Raw genomic sequence first — 19,627 nt, forward strand, 5'->3', positions numbered from 1 at the left:
AAAAGTACAAGGAAACTTTTGAAGGTGATGAGTCTGTTCATTACATTGACTATGGTCGTAGTTTCACAGGCATATATATATTTATATATATAAAGTCATAAAATTGAACACTTGAGAGAAGTTCAGTCTCTTATACCTCAATAAAGCTGTAAAAAAAATTCTGACTTACTTAAAAGGGTATTATAGTTATCATAAATCTACAAAGTGCCTAGCAAAAAGCCAGATACACAGAAAGTATTCCCTGTAAACACGATAGCTGAAAAGAATACTAATTAAAAACTGTGAGTAAATTTTAAACTACCCTCAAAAAGTCTGCATTTATTAAGTATTTACTAGTCTGCGCAGGTACATAGCATAAACAAAAGTATAAGACAAACATCAGCTTCTAAAAGCACCGTTTACACAAAAATCACCTATTAAATGCAACTCATTTTTACCTGTTTTTTAAAATAGTTTCTCTAAAGATTCCTACCAGGTGACACTGCTAATATGATTTATTTAACATTTAAAAAGTAAATCTCTGTAATCCATAACCTGAATTATATGCTTAGTTGCTTTATTACCACTATTACTATTATGATTATCCATTTAAACTACTTGGGCTTTCTCCCTGTTCCCTCTCTGAGGAAATTAAAATTAATATAGTTCTTTTTCTGCCAAATGAATACTTAACAAGTCAGTTTCTACAATTTTTACTTCTTGCATTTGTTCCACTCACCTGAAATGAGTACTTTGCCACGTTCCACGTATCCTCGGGCCCCCTTCAAGTACTTCTTTAGCACATGCATTAGCAGCCCAGTGTCAGTGTGGCTAGGTCATCTTAAAATACTTCTAAATGTGCAGTGAAAGTTTAACCTTTATTTTATTCTAATCGCCTATAATTTGAAAATATTTGAAGCTATCTTCCCTTCCCAGAGCATCTATTAAGAAGCCAAAAGATTTTATAAATCAGTTAGTGTCTTACTACAATTATTCTTGTTCCCGCGTAGTTTCTCTATTAAAAAATAATCTTAGTGAATTTTCTCTTCGGTCTTCCCATTTGACTTCTGTGGTAGATTTTACAACGGCAACTTTACCAAATCTCAATTTACAAAATCTCTGGCGTGTGATATAGTATAATAAAACTTTGACTTGAGATATTAACTAGGTGATAAAATGCTACATAAGATTCATTTGTAAGGTGTAAACGGCTAGTTCTAACTTAATGCCCTGTAATTAGAGGGAAATATAAAACTCACGCCTGTGCCGTGAAGGGAAAAAAGGCAGAAGAACCAAGAAAGTTGCCTTTTCATTATTCCAGCAGCCGGTATGATGACGTAAGATGGTGATCTTCTAAGTAGAAATCAGCAGAAAACCATTGCTCCTCCTGGGACATAGGATTCCCTATTCCTCTGTCAGGGCCCCAAAATCCAGGGCAGGGACAAAAGATCGCAACAACTCAGTGGAAATCAAATCTCAATCTGACACAAAATACAAGTTTTCTATCTGCCATTGTCTCTTCCCTTACCAACTCTTGCCCACTTTAGTTTGTTGTACAACTGACCTGACCTCTGCTCTTTTTTTTTTTTTAATGTTTATTTATTATTGAGAGACAGACAGACACAGAGCGTGAGCAGGGGAGGGGTACAGAGAGGGGAAGACACAGACTCTGAAGTAGGCTCCAGGCTCTGAGCTGTCAGCACAGAGCCTGACGCAGGGCTCCAACTCACAAACTGTGAGATCATGACCTGAGCCAAAGTCGGTCGCTTAACCAACTGAGCCACCCAGGCCTCTGCTCTTAAGTATTAGTGGTAGCAGCAACTTCCTTTAAGAGACAGACTCCAAAGAGAATGCTATTTAGGTCAATTAAAGTGAAAGGATGCAGATTTTGTGTTCAATTATTCCATTCTCTTCTTAGACTAGAAGAAGCTGTCTAGGGAGAGTATTTATATCATCAGACCTTTGATGCACCCCTCACTAGGAAGAATTTACACCCCAATGGAATCCCTACTCTCTCTCCTTAAGCAAGCTTAAGGAGAATTCCAGTCTTCCCTTTATTTTACTAGCCTGGAAAATCTGTCTTTCCTATTCATTCAATACCTGCGTCATACTTCAGTATCCTGTCATGTAATGAACATGAGTAATACTCAAAAATAAGAACTAGACTCCAAGTTATATTTTTCCCTGCATGGATTATCTTGATATGAGTCATTCATCAATGTAGTAAGGCAAAATATCTGATATCTTCGTTTCATTGAAAAAATCAAGATGCTCTGGACTGAATTTGTCGTTCGTTGCTCACTAAAGCAGGCAAATATAGTTCACGAAATGAATTTCTAATGTCCTTCAGCAAAAACTCTACTCAGGAGAAATTTAAGTTCTAAAAAGCTGGAACTCTGTGATTTTACTTCATTATCTGTAAATGGGTACTAGAACACCTAGACTATTTTCCATAGGTATCTGAAAGAATGACCTATTATAACTTAGGGAATAGGGAAGATAAGGAACAAGAAACACTAATATGCATCCAGGAATCCCAACCCATCTATATATCTCAAAACCAAATTCTCTAAGATCTCTTTTCTCAGGGTCAGTTCAATTCAAAGCGCAGCTAGGACGTTCCATGGGCTTATTGAATTGAATGACATACATGTTTTTTAAAGAAAGAAAGCATTTAAAAAATCATCATATACAAAATGTAAAGACAAAAGACAAACAAAAAACAAATTCACAATATACGAGACTGAGAAAGCCTTAATATCCATACTACATCACAGACTACAAAGACATCAATCATTAAGCAAAAGATAAATACTTCCATATTAAATTAAGCAATGTAGGGGCACCTGGATGGCTCAGTTGGTTAAGTGTCCAGCTCTTGATTTTGGCTCCAGTCATGATCTCAAGGTCATGAGATCCAGCCCTGCATCAGGCTCCACACTGGGAGAGGAACCTGCTTAAGATTCTCTCTTCATCTGCCTTTGCCCCTCCGCAGTTCTTGTGGGCTCTCTCTCTCTAGCTCTCTGTCTCTGTCTCTCAAAAAATAAAAAGATAAAATTTTAAAAAAGGTAAAATAGGCAATGTATATGAACTATCAACCTCACAAGACAAATCCTCAAGATATTTTTAAATGATCACAGTAACAGAGGTTTGAAAATTAAAATAATAATAATATACTTTTCTCACTTGTCAAAGTGGAAAATATTTTTCCAATGATAATTCTCAGTGTTGGCAATGGAGTAGGAAGGAAGGCATTCTCATATGTTGCTGATCACGAGGCAGCTTGCTCTTCGTAGAAACAATGTTTATTTGTATGATGTGTATACTAATTTATATATGTTTGCAAATGTATACGTATTTTAAAGGCAGGTATTATATATTTTAAATACATGCATATATTTATATAATGTACATTAATTTATATTATATATTATTATGTATGTATTTTAAAGCATAAACATTAAAATTATATGTATTATTATATATGTATATGCATATATATATGTGGATTTTTATATTACATGGTTATTTTTAAAGGCATATTTCTATTCCACTATTATTTTCTAACCAGCTAATTGAAGATATGCTGATCTAAGATTCTGGCTCTCCTAAAGTGGATGGCTTGCATGGTACATAGACAAGACTCTGGGGATTCTTCTCAGAATCTCTGATGCCATGTATGCTAACAGAGAAGGAACAACGGACATCATTCTTCAACAAACCAACAAAACCAGATGTATTTTCAAGCATTACAGACACTCCCTCTACAGGCAGAGTAAATGGAATTTTCTTCCATTTGAATTTCTTCTTAGCAAAATAACGATTTAGAAGAAGTCAATTTTGCAATTTCCAGAAAAAAAAAAAGCCCACAAAATGATATCAGTACATGCATAATATGTGAAAATCCAAAAATGAGGTCACTAAGGCATCTGTAGTTTCCTCCAACTGTATGTTGAAGGAAAACGGAGTGGCTTCCAATTCCTTCATTACCCACTTCAAATTATTAGAATAAATGTCAGCAATTCTGGAGTATATGACATCATTGTAAAAGACTGATTTTGTTCTCATTCTGCTCCAAGTTGCAAATAAGTGCCACCATTTCCAGCACAAATGGATTCGCCAAAGTCACTCATTATGTAAGGCTTCTTTTATTTGACATTACAAAAAGCAGTTTTGTAGACTGGATCAAAAAGAATATGGATTGGAGAAAACTTTAGTCTTGGTAAAATTCCAGACTTTAAATTGAAACTTCTTCAGATCACATTTTTTATCTGTGTTTTTGACTGACCGATGTAAGGGGCTCGTTGGTTCCGAGGGCTTTACGTTTCCATTGTATGAGTTTTTCCATAAAGAAGTAGCTTTTGTGGCCCATCACATTTAATGATAAGAGCAAAACAAGTGAATGCATCAGCTAAATTATGCGTTCTTTTGCCTTGACATTTTCAGCATCACCTCGAGCACAATACAAATACAGACTGGTCTCCATAATATGATCTCCAAGTTGCACTTTTAAAAACCGTCTCAATGAGAAGCAATCGTAGACATCATAACTTAGCAAAGTGTTGACTGATGGTTCTTGATTGTGTACTGAAGAATTCAATAACATACTTATGTAAAGTTAAACTATAACTTAAATAAAAGAATGCATTGTTAAAGATAATTTAACAAAGGAAATATTGAAAATTCCAGAAGGGAATAGGAAAATTTTTCACCTGGCGCAATATGTATCTGAGCTTATCCTGAGAAACAATAGAAACCGATAAAACCCATAGACTAAAGTCCAAAGTCTTCATCATTTTCTAACAACCCAAATGACAAAATGTTTATTGAACACCTACAGAGATAACACAGGCATCTATGTCAATTACAAAATTGAAGGACACGGCCCTTACCTTTGAAAAGTTGATAGTCCAGTGGGAGATACGAGTATCTAAAGAGATAATTTTAATATAATATGGTAACCACTAGGATAAAGGTAAGTAAAATAACACAAAAGCCTCGAAAAGAAATATTTATCCCTCAAGAAAAGTCTCCTTGAGGAGCTGATGCCTCAGCTAAGTCTTAAAAATGAAAAGATATCTTTTATCTTTTCATACTCAGACCAAAAAAAAAAATTACCTCATGTCTTCTTTGATAGATAAGAAATTCAGATGATAAATTATTAGACGTGTACTTTAAAACCATGCAATAATAGAGGCTAAGCAGTGCCTTTAATATCTGGGCCCAGCACAGGGTATGCCATCAAGAGGCTTGGCTCTGGAGGAGAAGTGCAGTTTGAAATAAATGTGCAATACAAACTGAATAAGAACCCGAACTAAGGCACATAAAAAAAATTTTTAAGTGTATTTATTTGTTCTGAGAGAGTGAGCGAGAGCAGAGAGGGCCAGAGAGAGAGGGAGAGAGAGAATCTCAAGCAGGCTCTGCACTTGGGGCTCAGACTCACGAACCGTGAGACCATGACCTGAGCCAACTGAGCCACCCAGGCACCCCTGATGAGAAAAATATGAGAGAGAATAGGATTTGGTAAGTAATTGGATATACAAAGAATTAAAAAAAGCAAAGGACACAAATTTGTCTCTCTGGGTTACCTGGAAAGAGACAGCGATGATACATCATTAATTAAAGACAGAGGTCTCATGATGCAAAGGCATCCCTTTGCAGAAAGGCAACCACCTTTGGAGAAAGCTGCTAAGTCTAGTGAAAACGTGCAGGCCTACTTCATGAGATCAGTCAGCCTGAAGGAAGAGGGACAGTGATACTGGGAGCTTGAGGAGAAAAACATGACAGCCCAGGGAAAGCGATCCATGAAACAAGAGAAGAAAGTAGTGGTAAAGCCCAACTAAAATTGGAGATCATCAATCTACAGTGTAGTAAATGATTTCACCATTGCATGACTTTCTTCGGCAACATTCCATGACCTAGAAGCAAAAGCACGTAGAACAAGTGCTGCTCAGAGAAATGGTGCCACGGAAAGGCAAAGAGGTAAATAAATCTACGTGCCCAAATAGTTTCCAATTAGTAGCTCATTCAGTTCTCACCAAATCTGATCCTGATCAGACCTACACTTGTCAAGCCTCCTAGAACCTTCCACAGGCCCACAAACATGACATCATTTTATAGTTGCAACATGAGTAGACATACTTGATGACGACTCGTTACGGTACTTTGTTTAAAATGTTACTTTTGTTCTTATAACAGCAAATAATAGCTTCAATAAGATTTATAGATGTGTTCAATAATCTTCACCAGGAGTTCAACTCCATCCTTTGAGAATTCACTTCATCTTGTGAAATAGATTTTTATTTTGTTTCCATTGCTGGAAAAAGTAAGTCGAGACCCAAAGCAGTTAGCTAAGATCATGCCACTACCATTTGGTGGAGGAAGATTGAGGCTCAGACTCTCTGAGTGTTACTCTTTCTGCTGCACCAAAGTAGAAATGCAAAGTAGGCAAAGGAGAGAGAAAGTGCCCGTTCCTGAAGAAGGTAAGAATAAGACTTAGCAGATGTAAAGAAATGTCAGGTGAGTGTCAGATAAAAACAAGTTAGCAATCTGTGAGACGGAGCGGGGTTGATCATGACAAAATCCAGGATATGAGAGTGATAATGAGCAGTATTAGGAAGTGGAAGGTAAGGTTGCTGGCAGTATATTGAGTAACAAACTGATTTGGACATTAAGGTTACTAAGTACTGAGTAGGAGATTAGAAAAAATATGAGAGAGTAATGTGAGCAGTAGCATGGTTACAATGTCCAAGCAAACCAATGGCAGGAAATAATTGAAATGCAAAAGGTATTGAAATATAGAGAATAGGCAAGCCCTTTTGGGTTTACCAGAATAATAAAAGAAGGCAAGATAGATAGATAGATAGATAGATATTGATATAGAGATATATAGTTATATAGCTATAGAGTTATTTATACACATATATATTTCATAATTGTTAGATATATGTATAGTTAGATACAGTCTTATTTGAAGAAGCCACATTTCCACTGAAGGAGTAAAGAAAGTCTGAATATGACAGAAAGTTTCAAGCAGTGAAGTAAAACTTACATTAAAAAAACAAATAGGGGCGCCTGGGTGGCTAGTTGGTTAAGCATCCGACCTTGGAGGCTCGGGTCATGATCTTATGGTTCCTGGATTTAAGCTCTGCGTCTGGCTCTATGCTGACAGCTCGGAGCCTGGAGTCTGCTTTGCATTCTGTGTCTCCCTCTCTCTCTGCCCCTCCCCTGCTCATGCTCTGCATCTTTATGTCTCAAAAGTAAACATTAAAAATTTTTTTTAAATAATAAAATAAAATAAAATAAAATAAAATAAAATAAAATAAACCATGGGAAAGGTTAAGTGAGAGAACAGGAATGGGTAGCCTATGAATGAAATTATTGGATGAGCTGAACTTGACTGAGTGTGTGTGGAGGAATCAGCAAAGAGGAAGACAAACCAGAGCGACAGCAATGAATGATGTCAGAGCTTGGAAAGCACAGAGGAAGAAAGGAATATTTTTGTAGTAGTTTAATTCCAAAGTAAGTACACTATCACAAGAGTAGTTAGGCAGAGACCCTCATAAAATTTCACATAAGGTGCTATCTGACTTTAATGAGCTCTCTTTGGTCATGTACTTTGTGCTTCACAGCAAGATCAAGCATTTACCCCGCCTGTTTTGTTCTTAAATATATCGCACATTAGAAGCAAGGTGTGTGCTTACCAGGAACATGTGGTACATCAAACTCTAGTCTATGAATTTTTTATAGGCAGAGAAGAATTAAAAGATCAGATTAAATTCAGAGCAATAACTGAAACCCTGCTCAGAATTAATGGGCCTCATTATTTGAGTGAAGGTTTCAAGAGTAAATACTGCTCATTTCGCAGTCAGAGCACTGAACTGGTGACATTGCTCAAGCAATTCACTCATACTTTAATATGATATTTCATAATTATGATAAAATATTCTAGGATGAAAATTATGTTTGGCCATTTATGTGCAAGTTTCATTTTGTGCAAGTTAATACAATTCATGACCTGGTATGCCTCAGGGCTTAAATATTTAAATGATGTTTAACATAATCTTTCCCAGTGGATAAAACCCTTTTGGGAAAAAAAGCAAGATCTAAGTGATATTAAAAAATGTTTACTTAAATTTATATTTGCTCGATGCTTAGAATAAATGCTTCAATTCATTTTAAAATCTACTCTGTTCCTCTATGCTATTTTTTATTTTTACTATATTTGCCATTTGAATTTCTGTGTTTTAAATAACCATATATCAATTTTTATTAACTATGGTAGGTCATTTGCAAAGATGACCTCTAATATTCACACATACTTGCAATGTTACTCCCTTCTCCCCCCACAGAGAAGTAAAGTTTTTTCTCCACCCTTTGAATCTGGCCTTGGCCATTTGACTTGCTTTGGCCAATGGGATATTAGCAAGTATGAGATGAACAAAGACTCAAAAAAATACTTGCACATTAGGGCATGTTCTCTTTTGACTCCATTTGGAACCCTAAGACCACGGTGTGAATAACCCTGAACTAGCCTACTGGATAGACCATTTGGAGTGGAGCAGAGAGCACCCCATCTGGATAGACTGCTAACCACCTCACTTGTGAGTGAGCCCATCTTAGGCAATTGAGTCCTAGTTAAGCCACCAGAAGACTACAACCAAGTGATTGACCCAGAAAAGGCCATCAGCCCAATTGAGCTCAAAAGTTGCCCAAATTGATGACTCATAGAATCATAAGAATATAAAATTATTTTAAGCCTATAAATTGTTATACAATTTGTTACACAGCAATACCTAACTAATACACTAATATACTTTTATCTTCTGAAAATAGGTAGCAATGGTTCATTTAAAATTTTTTTTTCAACGTTTATTTTATTTTTGGGACAGAGAGAGACAGAGCATGAACGGGGGAGGGGCAGAGAGAGAGGGAGACACAGAATCGGAAACAGGCTCCAGGCTCCGAGCCATCAGCCCAGAGCCCGACGCGGGGCTGGAACTCACGGACCGTGAGATCGTGACCTGGCTGAAGTCAGACGCTCAACCGACTGCGCCACCCAGGTGCCCCAGCAATGGTTCATTTAAAGATGAGTGGTAAAGAAGAGAGGTGGTTAGCAAAGCAGTGTTTTAATTGGAAGAAAATGAAATAAAAGTATAGGTATTATGTTAATTTTCAGTCTCACCCAATTTCAACTTATACTACCACTGACGCTTTCCAGCAAATGCTTAGTCTTCTAAATAAGCTCACAGTATTCAAAAACTCTAGAAACATGTAACTTCCAAACGGTTTCCATTTAAGCTATCCTATTATTCTAATAATCTATTTGTTAAACACTATTGCCTGATTTGTTAATAGTGGAATGCTGGGAAGCAGTCTCAGTGCTGGATTAGTTCATTGCTACATCCCTAAATTGATCACCAGATACCTGTCTCACTGTCATTCACTTTTATCATGCACAGGAAAGCCTGCTGGGGGAGAAGTCTCCACCAAGAGTGAGACTGAGGTTAGGCCACGCTTTCACTAAACCCTGTACCACAAGATAAGGCAAAAATTCATTACTGGTCAGGATCTGTGACAAAGATATTTTTTTTTAATTTATTTAATGTTTATTTATTTTTGAGAGAGAAACAGTGTGAACAAGGGAGGAGAAGAGAGAGAGGGAGACACACAGAATCCAAACCAGTCCCCAGGAGGGGAAGAGAGAGATGGAGACACAGAATCTGAAACAGGCTCCAGGCTCTGATTTGTCAGCACAGAGCCTGACGCGGGGCTCAAACTCATAGACTGTGAGATCATGACCTGAGCCAAAGTTGGATGCTTAACCGACTGAGCCACCCAGGCACCCACGTGTGATAAGGATTTTTAACCAGGGATAGGCATGATAATCACCAGTGGACTTTTTTAAACTACCAATTTTTTTTCCCATCTACTGGAAATTTTAATTCATTAAGCCTGAGATGGGGGGGGGGGGGGGCAGGTAACATCTGACGTGTTTTAACATCACACATAATTGCCATTCACTCGGCTAAGAATCACAAGTAAAAGCAAAGGAAAACATTAACAATGTGATATGATTTGAGGGGTAACGAGGATTTTTTAATAATATAACCCCCTTTGGGCGCCTGAGCAGCAGCTCAGCCGGTTCAGCTCAGGTCATGATCTCGCATTCGTGAATCTGAGCCCCACATCGTCTCCTGCACTGACAGTGTGGAGCCCACTCCAGATCCTCTGTCTCCCTCTCTCTCTGCCCCTCCCCTGCTCATGGGCACACGCAATCTCTCTTTCTCAAAACAAACAAACATTTAAAAATAGTAATGTAATTTATAATAATAAAAATATATAATCATGTAACTAATATAGTGCCTGAAGTTACATCGGCTTTTTTCTTTGGTTAAAAATATATTATCCATAAACAGGGCAGTTTATTCAAGGGAAAAGCCTTGCATCAAAAGACCTGGATTCTCTTGTAATTGCTTATCTAACCTTGGTGGAGTCATGTAACCTCTCAGTTTCTTCCCTGGAAAAATAGGGAAAGAAATATCTGCTTTCTAGGTTACTGTGAATGTCAAATGAGATGCATGGGAAAGTATTTTGCAAAGTCTAAAATGTCATCTAAAATAAGGAATTACCACCTTTCAGGAGGAAAAGCCATTTACTTCTCAGAACAACCTCACTTATTTGAATCACTAGCCTATTACCTAATAAAATGATGAGACTAGGCATGGGTAACTTTGGATTGGGAGGGAGAAAACCTCTGAAGTGGAATAGTATCCAGGAAGGAGGAACCAAGCTTTTCAGCTCAAGGGGGAATCTTCCTCAAGTGGCTTGAGGACAATACAGATTAATGGAAGAGAGTAAGGAAGGTTCAAAAAAAAAAAAAAAAAAAGCGAGACGCAAGCATTCCCAACTTCCTGATTTAGCCTCAGATCAGTTCAACAAATGGCCCCAGATCAAAATGGTTCAGTGGCTTCATTTTATTCTTAAACGATGGGACAGACAGTGAGAGAAAGAATAAAATAAGATATACTTCCGAGTAATGCATTTGACTGGATATGTTTGATTTTATAGGCAGTTCTTCTCTTCATCTTTTTCCATTTGAAAATCAGGTTATATCCATTTTTCATATTTGGAAGCACAGACCTACAATAACAGAGTCAGAGGAGGAATTTTGCAAATACAGTAAAAATAAAACTGAATTGCTCTTCTAATTGCCTTGCAGACTTAGGTTATATGAATAATTATTCATAATCTTCTTTGATGCTGTAGTGAAATAAGTTTTTTTTTCTTTTGATGGCAATGAAATAGGTCCGTTCATTTATTGAGGTTATAATGATCCAAATGAAAACTTGAAAAATGATGGGCTCGGGCACTAGAGAGAAAAGGGTTTGAGTATTTAAAAATACTAAACAGTAAAATTAAGTATTCTCACTTCAAGTTTTCAAAAATGTTGGATGAAGATGAATCCTGTGCACTTGGTTTATTTTTTTATGTTAATATATTTTTATCCAACCCATTATATCCAAAATATTATTTCAATACGCAATCAATCTAAAAATTATTGAGATATTTTATATTATTTTTCACACTAAGTCTTCAAAATTCAGTGTGTATAGGCTTGCCGTGTATTTCAAATTGGATTAACCATACTGTGGGTGCTCAGTAGACACAATGATGCTACCATATTGGAAGAATAGCACAGATTTAGAATATAAGAATATTCTTGGGTGAAGTGACAATTTAGCAAAGAAATTCAGGCAATCTACATAATTGAGAGCTCAGAGGTATAGGGCAAGTAGAATAAGGACAAATGCCTCTACACTTGAGCTTGAAAGAGGGGTGGGTAGGGGAAAAGATAGTGGGCTTTGAGGGGATAAGGTGCTGTGCTGTCTGGCTAAGTTGAGCAGTCAATAGGAGATGAAAAGGAGGATTTTATGACTTTATGAAGTATCAAGGGTCCATGGGTCCTTTGCATAGGGTTAAAAAAAACCCTCAAGGTTTTGTTACTTTATGATATTTAGGTTTGCATGGACCTCATTCTTTGTCAAGAGAATTGCTGTAGATTACAACCACAAGGGTTAAAGCTTGAAAACGTTAATAAATACTTTAAAGGAGGAGGGCTTTTAGTCAAAGTACTGGAGTGGGGGGTGGGCATTAAATCCCTAATCCATCCTTGTTTTCAGTTCCATCGAATATGGCAGTGAACACTTCCTGTTGCCTTCTCTACGATTACCCATTGGAAGAGAAGCAACTAATCTGAAGGGTGAGAGTCTGACACTCACTGGGGCTCTTACTTCTGGGGAAAGGGCCCAGATGTTCACAGCCACTGGTCCAGCTCTCTTTCTCAATGCTGTCAGCTGCAGCATGGGCTTTCCCTTTGTGTTCCTCCCATGCTTGCTCTTGCTCAGCCTCTCTCAGGTGGTGGTAACAGACATGAAATTCCAGTACAGCACAATAACTGCTTTACTGAAGCCTTATTCAAAGTAGCATAAGAGCATAAAGGAAGGAGGAAGTCAGGGGTTTGGAAGTCATTCTTCACATCAGAGGGCTGTCTTTACTACTCATAACACCTTATGCCATTTTCTCATTCCACATTACTATGGAAATGTACTTTTCTCCCAGCTTTATTGAGATATAATTGACATATAATACTGTATGAGTTTAAAGTCTACAACTTAATGATTTGATATATGTATATGTTGCAAAATAATTACCACTAAAAACATTAGTTGACAGTTCCATCATCTCACGCAGTTACAAATTTTGTATGTGTGGTGAAAACTTTTAAAATCTTCTCTTAGCAACTTTCAAATATACAAGACATTGTTGTTAACTATAGTCACCACGTCGTACATCATATCCCCAGAATTACTCATCTTACAACTGGAAGTCTGTACCTTTGACCACCTTCACCCATTCCACCACCTCTCACACCCTGATTTTGGCAATGACCATTCTATCTCTGTTTCTGAGTTTGGCTTTCTTAGACTCCGCTTACATTATTTGTCTTTCTCTGACTTATATCATTTAACATAAGGCTCTCAAGTTTTATCCATGTTGTTACAAATGGCAAGATTTCCTTTGGTTTTATGGTTGAATAATATTCCATTGTATATATAACCATTTTTCTTTATATATATAAAGAAAAAGATGTTATATATAACCATCTTTTCTTTATCTGTCAATGGACACAAGTCAATGTCCATCTGTCAATGGACACAAGTTGTTCCCATGTCTTGGCTATTATAAATAACCCTGCAATGAACATGGGGGTGCAGATATCTCTTCAAGATAGTGACTTTATTTCTTTGGGATCTATATTCCAGTAGAATTGCTAACTTATATGGCAGTTCTATTTTTAATTTTTTAAACATTTTTTAAAGTTCATTTATTTACTTTGAGAGGGAGGGAGGGAGGGAGGGAGGGAGAGAGAGAGAGAGAGAAAGAGAATATCCCAAGCAGGCTCCACGCTGTCAGCATGGAGCCCAATATGGGGTTCAAACTCACAAACTATGAGTTCATGATCTGAGCCAAAATCTAGAGTCAGAAGCTTAACCAACTGAGCCCGGGCACCCCTCTATTTTTAATTTTTTGAGGAACCTCCATACTGTTTTCCATAGTGGCTACACCAATTTACATTTCCACCAACAATGTAAAAAGATTCCCTTTTTCCCCACATCTTCCCAACCTTGTTACTTCTTGTCTTTTTGAGAATAGCCATCCTAACAGGTACAGCTCTGGTTGCTATAAGAAGGGGGGGCAGCCCTTCTCTGTTTCTATCTGATTCTCAATGGTCAAGGCCCATGAGTGATTCCTCTGAAGAAATGTCCAAGTGGGCTCCCTGGAAAGTGCCTGACAATGATGGGGAAGGTGGATGTTCACCTTGGGCTCTTTGTTCTCTGCTGTAGAAACCATAAGTCCAGGGGCCCCTTGATGCAGCACAAGGCAGTCCTGGAAGAGGGGCAACAAAGTCAGACTGTAGCCTCTCCTATTATCCTTCTAATGCAGTCCTTCCAGATTTCTGTGATGGGGGAGGGGGTTTGCTTCAGACCATACCTGGGTTTCTGGGATTTCACAATGGTGTCCTATCACTGGATAGTGGCTAGTTGGTCTTCTTGTGAGGATAAGTTGGGAACAGCCCATGTCACCCTCTTGCTCTGTTTCCACTGAAAAAATGAGATGTTTATTTGGGGTAAATATGAAATTTTCTATTTTCTAAAATAAAAAAGCAAAAATTATATTTCTTTCTTCTAAAAGAAGTTCATAGCAATGCTGAACATTTTTCAAATAAGCAAAAAAAACTGTTCACTCACTTTATGAAGAAATATTTTTCCTCCATACATTTTTATCCTATAAACTATCAAAATATGCCTTTTTTACCCTTTCTCTCCATTCCTACAAATGGACACAATGGCATATATTCTTTTCTTCATGGGATACAGTTAAGGGCGATAGCAAAAGGTACCTGATAGTAATGTCCAGCTGGACAAGGACTGAAACTTTGAGATGTTACCTGGCCAAGTGGTTTTCTTCGCTGCTAGATGTTCTACAAATACGTGTTGCTTTATATGTCTTGATTCTCTGCCTAGGTGTCTATTACAACCTGGGGTCATCAAACCAAGCATAATAAACAGACAAGTTAAAAATCGACCACAATATAGTCTGATAGATACTTTCATAAAAGTATTATAAAAGTGCAGCAATATGACAACACATCATAAGGGCAGTCAGGGGCATGTTGGTGCACTACGTCCATTGAAGGAGGTGCTAGAAGTTTTATATTGCTGTGAAACAAATTACCACAAGCTTAGTGGCTTAAAACAACACGTAATGATTATCTCAGTTTCTGGGGGTCAAAGTCCCGGCTCAGCTTAGCTGGGCCCTCTACTCGGTGTCTTATCAGGCTGAAATCCTGACATTGGCTGACTTGCCTTCTCATCTGGAGTTCAGGGTGCCTTCCAAGCTCACGTGGTTATTGGCAGAATTCAGTTCCTTGTGGATGTAGGACCGAGGTCCCTGTTCTCTTGCTGGCTGTCAGCCCAGGGCTGCCCTCATCTCCTAGAGGCCGCCTGCAAGGCGGTGGCTACCCAGGCCTCTCACCAGCCTTCTCAGATGGGGCGGTGTGAAAATAAGTAAAGAAAACCTTACTTAAAATGGAGTCAGAGCCCTGATGGGGGAGATTTCATGCAACTACAATCATGGCAGCCTGCTTAACCAGCAGGACGAGGTAAGATAATAATTTTGACCAGGGAGAAGATTTTTCACATAGGAATTTTATCTCCTGCTTTTAAGGAAAAGAGGGAAGATCCCTCTCTGCCTGGCAGCACACAGGAACCACAGCTTGCTGCCAATGAGAAACCTCCACAACCACCAACGTTCATTCTTCTCCAGTGAACTAGTTCACATCAACCCTCCCCCACTTTCCTCTTAAAGTCTAAGAATAGCTGAACTTCCCTCTGTTTCTTCAGACTTGCCTGCAGCCCACCATAGCTGGCTTGTCCCAAAATTGCAATTCCTCTGCCATTCCAGAATAAACTTATTTTTTTTACTTCTATAAAATGTTTTTTGCTCTCTTCAAAGTCACAAACAGTTTACTTCGTCAACACCAACAGGACAATCTCTCTCCAGTCTGCTAAGGCAGGGTCTCTATAACTTAAGGTAACCACAGGAGTAACTCTCCCATTCCTTCTCCATATTTTATTGGCCAGAAGCAAGCCACAAGTTCTGCCTGCACTTCAGAGGAGAGAGTTACACAGAAGCATGACTCATTTGGAGGTCTTTTTAGGATGTGTCTGCCACGAGACGACACACAAATTTCATAAAGATGATGTCTGAGATGAGTGTTGTAGGTTGCCTTCGATCGGACGACAGGGGAGTGAGTGGGGAAAGACATTCCGAGCAAGTTGAAAAGCCTTAGCAACAGAGCAGAGGAGGGAAGGCGCCAAACACATTCTGAAATAGGAATTAGTCCTTAGAATGGAATAAAAGGACCTCTGTTCTTTCTACTTGGGGTGAATTTTGAGGAATTCCCAAAAAGAAGGCAGAGTTTCTGCCAACCCATGTGATGTCTTTGTGTGGATTAGATAAAGACACCCCTTCACCCCGTGCGTACCCACCACACCCTAGACAGCCCGGTGCGTGGATGGCTGCGGCTGGACTTCATCCCCCATCTCCTCTTCCCAGTGGACGGGCTGCCCAGTTGTCTGCAGCGGCCTTGGGGGAAGAACTGTAGAGGAATTTGGGAAGTGGGTAACCTGGTGCTAGTTCCATCATGTAGATTCTTCCCCAGCTGCCTGGCCACAGACCCCTGGGGAACTCTCTCGTGTGGCTCCTTCCAGGCTTTCCACAGGCACCCAGAAGCCGGGCTAACCCTGGGGCACATTTCAAAACTGGCAGAGCCAAGTGAGGAGAGGGATGGCAATGGGGATACAGAGAACGGACACAAGAAGGAAAGTGAATTTAAAATTAAAGAATGGAAAACTAAAGTTCTGGAGATTATTTCACTTTTTTTTTATAAAGGGGCAATTTTCTCCAGGCCTTTGTAGCTCAAAACACAATTGTTTCAAAACAAGTTGGGTATCATATATTTGAATATTCATTAACAAAAATGATTTCAGATCTAACTCTGCACATGGGATTAAGGACCAAAAACATTTTTATTTTTCCAAAAAAATAATAATAATAACACTATCAAGTACCTATCATATGCTAGGCACTAAACTTTATAAACGTTGCTTTGACTAATCCTTATATCCTTAAAAAATAATTATTGGGGCGCCTGGGTGGCGCAGTCAGTTGAGCGTCCGACTTCAGCCAGGTCACGATCTCGCGGTCTGCGAGTTCAAGCCCCGCGTCAGGCTCTGGGCTGATGGCTCAGAGCCTGGAGCCTGTTTCCGATTCTGTGTCTCCCTCTCTCTCTGCCCCTCCCCCGTTCATGCTCTGTCTCTCTCTGTCCCAAAAATAAATAAACGTTGAAAAAAAATTAAATAATAATAATAATAATTATTATTATTATTATTAATATACGTATCTTACGGATAAGGAAATTGAGATGCCAGGATACGAGGTCCAACTCAGGGGGTTCCATTCCCACGTATTTCATGTGAACCGTGAAGAGTTCACATGAAACAGTTGTACAGCCTGCTCAGGTCAAGTGTACCCATTTAAATGGAAAAGGAAACCCTGGTCCTTTGGCTCATTCTTTGTACTACACTAAAAAGTAAATGTTCATTGCTTCAGAATTTTGGGGAATTTAACTTTTCTGATTTGAGCTGTAATTTACAGTTACATAATTATTAGGTATCTGTGGAGCCCTTACCACATGCCAACACAGTATTTGGTGTTCTACATGTTCTTTCACCTAATCTTCATAGCTTTCTGCTACAGATACTATCAAAGCCCCCATTTCATATACAAGGAGACTGAGATGACAGGTTAATAAAGCTGCCCGTGATAATCAGGCAGTAATTGGTGGATTCAATATTGAACCCAGGTAATCCTTGACTGATTGTGCAAAGCTAATCTGAGAAACTATGGGGGACATCACACACTTCTCAGGTTGACGTCCCCACAGTAGTTAATCTGAAAGTATCTTCACATTTATCTCTTTCCTATTTAAACTGTCATGCTACTTTGCAATGATTTATCATCACACATCAGATTTTATAGTCACCTCCACACAAATCCGGGGCTAATTAATTAACTAAAATTGGAAGACATTTTGGTGATGAAAAGTGCTAAGCATTGCTATGAATAATAATTAGTATGCTACTCCAACTAAATTGTGTATGTCCGCATTGGGAATCAATCTGCAGGAGGAGGGTCTGACCTCAGATGGCCGAACTAGATAAGATGATTAGTCAGAGCAACAGAAGTGACTCCAAGAGATGTTAGCAGGAAAATCAAAAATAAACAACAACAACAACAAAAAGCCTCACTGAACACCTAGTATATGCCATGCACATTCAGGATCCTCAAGACACAATGTTGAACACGACAGAGCTGGCGCCTGCTTCAGGGTGTCTTACAGTCCAGAACACAGCAGACATGAGCGATGGTCCCAGCACAGTGGTCCACTGTGTTGAGAAAGTCTTGCAGGCTCCAATAGAAAGCAAGTACATGGCCAGGGTCACTGAGATTCAGAGCCCACTCTCCAGTCCCTACAAGGGTTGGGATGGGGTGAAGTGTGGTTGCAGTCTTAGAAGGGAACCAGGACAGGCAAGGCTTTCCCTGGGATTCTGCAACAGAAATAAGGCAGTGACCTGCCCACAGGAAGTAGGCAAGAGCTTGGCTACTAGAAACAAATTAGGGCCTGATCATCAGGAAGAGTAAAATAAAGTTAGTCTTCAGGTGTGGAATTTTATAAGGCTCTCTGCGGCCTTCCAGAAACAGAAGTGAACCCAGAGGCTGAGGTACACTGTCAGTCCATCTTCTCCAGGGCAGTGACTGCTGCTGTGGGAACCAGGGAGCCATGAAGGGAGAGAGTCCAATAAGCCACCCCACTTTCCCGTGCTGCTTTCCTTCAAAGACGGCTCACAACATTTATGTAGCTATAATGAGAGATCCCGCCACCAGAAGTCCCAAATTGGAAGTTACCCAAATGATAGTCACACATAGGGCTTTCCCCTTCCCTACCAAAGAAACCTTTTCTGAGCATGAATTAGATAGAATTCTCACAAGGTTTCTTGCCCAGTAATTCTGCCAGGAAATAATTGCTTCCTTCATTTCTGGAAGCTGGACTCCCAGTACTTGTTCTAAGCAGTGAATTTACTCTAAAAAAGGAAGCAATCCTGAAGCAGGTGTGCATGCAGATACATGGTCTTGGATTTCAGGAGGCCCCTGTGACCCACTCAGTTCTCTGATTTGAATTCTTATTGGGGAGTCAATTTCTTCCGAGGTGCCATTTCATCCATATCTAATTCTATGACTAATCCCCTTCTATACTGCATAAGGCAACTGCATTTCTTCGCTTTTGCCTTTTTCTCGATAGTTTTTCAGGTGTGATAGGGGATCATTTTCCTTCTGTGATGCCAGTGGTGACAGGCACAAACTACATTTATTTGATCAAGCAAATTAGAACAACCGCCTTTTGCAGTGAGAAGCAATATTTTTTCAAAGAATGAGATTTTGTTTTTATTATTTTTTTAATGTTTATTTTTGAGAGAGAAAGACAGAGTGTGAACACAGCATCTGTGCTAAGCTGTCAGCACAGAGCCCAACATGGGGCTCAGACCCACAAACCATGTGATCATGACCTGAGCCAAAGTCAGATGCTCAACCCACTGAGCCACCCAGGCACCCTCCAAAGAATGAGATTTTAAAACAGGATGTTTCAATTGTCGTTTCCCCCATTTTCTTTAAAGACATTTCTTCTCAAGAGGGTAATTACAAACAATAAACTCCTTTGCATCTAAGCTTCGACCCAGACCTAGGTGTTGCCAAAGCTATCGTTCAAAACATGTATAAAAAAAGCTAAGTGACTCTTCTGTGAGCATATGGTAAATATTCAAGAGTCAAGTATTCTACGCAACTCCTGATGATCAATAACTTACAAGGTTATTTCATATAGTTCAGATTTTTTAATCAACAAAACAGATCAGAGTTATGATGTCCAATTGGCATTGACATGCTCATGTTTATACACCTGGAC

Source organism: Prionailurus bengalensis, chromosome F2, assembly GCF_016509475.1.
Source record: "Prionailurus bengalensis isolate Pbe53 chromosome F2, Fcat_Pben_1.1_paternal_pri, whole genome shotgun sequence".
NCBI lineage: Eukaryota > Metazoa > Chordata > Mammalia > Carnivora > Felidae > Prionailurus > Prionailurus bengalensis.